The 3,077-nt window shown below is 31.2% G+C and overlaps 1 protein-coding gene across 3 annotated transcripts in view; it reads right to left on the bottom strand.

Moving 5' to 3' along the window:
• Window positions 1-1,460, bottom strand: part of LOC106875752 (serine-rich adhesin for platelets) — a 35,354-nt gene extending 33,894 nt beyond the window's left edge. Inside the window, exon 1 of one of the 3 annotated variants that reach the window (XM_014924006.2) lies at window positions 1,305-1,460. The gene's annotated coding sequence lies outside the window, so the exon portion shown is untranslated. Of the gene's footprint in view, window positions 1-1,041; window positions 1,066-1,304 lie in introns of those variants that run through there. The other 2 variants (XM_052967974.1, XM_014924007.2) reach the window with 2 other exon arrangements.
• Between the last annotated feature and the right edge of the window lie 1,617 nt (window positions 1,461-3,077).

Genomic DNA, 3,077 nt, shown 5'->3' with positions numbered 1-3,077 from the left:
TATATATATAGGGTGAGAGAGAGGGGAGCGAGACATAGTAATAGCTCTCTCTATATATATATATAGTGTGTGAGATTGAGATAGAGTAATAGCTACATATAGAGAAGGGGGGAGATTACGATAGAGTAATGGCTACATATAGAGAGAGGGAGTGAGATAGACAAAATAACAGTTACAAAGAGAGCACATCTAAATGTGTTATGTATGTATTTGTATATTTGCCCAAAAGTTTTGACAGCCGAGACTTTCATTTCATGATTTAAGAAGAAAAAAAAGACCCTCACTAGACTAAACTATATGAAATCGACTAGGTTAAACAGATGTAAGTTAGTGCGGTTTTTCGCATTTAAATATGAAAAAGTGGATTTGAAGGGGAAACAGAAACGATTTAAAATACATTAAGTTGGGGAACTTGAACTTTTGTTCTAGAAATAGCTATATGTAACGAATATATTTCAATATCCTCCTTCAGGATGGGAATTCAAATCTCATCGGCAAGCAAGCATGAAATAGGTGGGTGTGTGTGATCGGGTTTATATAATTCGCTCATATGATAATGGAGGAGAGAATTTAAACAAACAAATCTAGATTTTTGTCTTTTAGTGAGCGTATATATATTTTTCTGAGATAGATCTAACATTTATTGAGACTAAAGACGAAAATAAAATCCGAAGTAACGCACCGTTTAGGTGTATGTGAACTTAATAATGGCCATAAAGTAGGGGACTGTTATTGATTGTGCAACAGTACCAAAAACAATCCCCCATATTATGGCCAGTTGCATGAAGTAGCGCAACCGAAGTAAATTTTTCATTCTGCAAGGCAACAATATTAGAATTCTATGTCAATGTCGATAATAATAAAATAGAATGAAAGGATCACAAGTTATACTATTTAGTTAGCTTTAAAATGACTATTATTCTCAAACAACGGCTCCGACTGAAACATATTAGAAAAGCTCGATGTATGAAGGAAAAAAGCGAACGAGAAAGGAAAAAAAAAGCTAAATAGTAGTTTTATAATCACACCTAATTGTCTTACCGTTGTGTAATTCGTGTATAAAGAGGAGGTTTTTAAATGGTAATTATACGACATCTCGATTCCCCCATTTCTCAATAAAAACTAAGAGAGAACATCTTTTTGTTTTTTTTTATTATTCCAATGACAAAATATAGAAGAAAAAAATTTAACAGCTTTTCGATTGAACTGTATTTAGAAACGAGATAAAAACCTTGAAGATTATTTGAAGAGAGGGAAATTGTTTAAAGAGACAGAAAATTAGGGAAAAATTCGAAAATCTTTACCTAGTTTCTTCCAGCTCAGCTAGAACAGCAACCTGTGTAGTGTTCCATTGCAATATGGCTGTCGTCGTGGAGCTCCGACGAACATATAATGAAAACAGAGTCCCTTGAGAATGGCAAAAAAATTTCAATGAAAGTTTACAATTAGCTTATTTTTTTGCCAAAAATATAACTTAGATGCATTACCAACGTCTATGTTTGTATTGAGCAGTTGTATTTTGCAATAATTAAATGAATTAAATTTTTTTGTTTCGTGTATTTTCTTTTCTCGACTGAGGCGTAGGAATACATTCACGGTTGGACACGAAGTAGAGGTCTATTATCGGTTGTTTTTATGTTGAAAATAAAGCCTCCATTTTATGGCCATACTGATAGTGCTTAGGAGGTTTGCAACTTACAGATGGTAGAAAGAAAAGCAATAGCAAAATTAATTTCTATACTCTTAGAATATTTATTTTCTATTGCCAATAATAAAAATTAAATATACGGTTGAGAAAGAAAACGCAAAATAAAGTTTGCTGTAATGAAAATTAATTAGTTATTATTTGATGGATAATATTTTACTTGAGATAATGTTATCGTCTGCATTATGAAATTGAACACAATATATCAGTTGTAATATTACAGAACATCTTATTTTTTTAGTTGCTGCTCTCTATTTTATTTATTTATTTACCTGTAGTGTATAAATAATATTTTTCACCTCCTCCCCATAAATATTTAATAAATTAGAGACCGGGAAAATGAGGCTTGTGTCGTTTATGCCTTGCCCAAGAAAATTACCTCTTGAGTTCACCGTCTAAAACTCCGGTTTATAATGCATATATAGTCAATTATATATAATGCAAATAAAGATATAGGCATATTCATACACCAATTATGCTTTTATGCATTACGTACACACACGTGTATATATTTATGTCTATACTATCTATGTATCTATACGCACATATGCAGAAATTTAGTATATATAGTAGTACATTTAAACCCCCAAATATGTTTCTTTTTAGATTAATATAAAATTCATTTTTGTGTCAGTTTTCAACAGTGATATGTATATAAAGGATAAAATTTGAACTTAAGAAACACTACAATCGTCTGATCTATATGTATTTCCTATAAAAGGAGACATGCTCTAAAGTATCTCGAACTTATGAGTGACGAGTGGGATGCCTCTTCACTGCAGTTATATTTATTTATACATTTACTATTTACAAACATCTGTTTAAGCTTTGTCTCCAGAAATGCAATTAAAAAAAATGAATAAAAATTTTCTGGAAAACTCTTTTAGACACGGGAGAAATGTATTGTTATCCCCCCTCCTACTTCTTTCTTCCTTACTGCATTTAAAGTTTAAAACAGCGATATTTATGATTATTGAAAATGACGACAAAGACGATGACGAACGATATCTGTTATTTTTAAGCTTCATATTATTTCTAAGCTTAAAGTAAAAAGCATTTTTATATGCTGCAATGTCTTTATCAATCAGTGCGCTGTGTAAAGATGGTTGAGTGAGTAGTTTGTTATGGTTTAATGATGATAATAATAATAATAACAATAATAATAAAGTATCTAAAACTAAAAACGACAACTAAACAAAGATAAAACAGATAGGCGGTTCCATTTAATCTGAGAGTTAGTAATGATCATCTCCAGTATCTTCACCGTCACCATCATGTTTTTATTATTACAAAGTTAGAAGTTATCGCTATTATAATCTTCCTCCTCCCCGCAAATCATTTTTATTTATAAAATCGTGGCGGATGGCAGCAG

Source organism: Octopus bimaculoides, chromosome 5 (assembly GCF_001194135.2).
Source record: "Octopus bimaculoides isolate UCB-OBI-ISO-001 chromosome 5, ASM119413v2, whole genome shotgun sequence".
In the NCBI taxonomy this organism is placed as follows: Eukaryota; Metazoa; Mollusca; class Cephalopoda; order Octopoda; family Octopodidae; genus Octopus; species Octopus bimaculoides.
The sequence above is the reverse complement of the archived record's forward strand: the minus strand, read 5'-3'. Positions and strand labels throughout refer to the sequence as shown.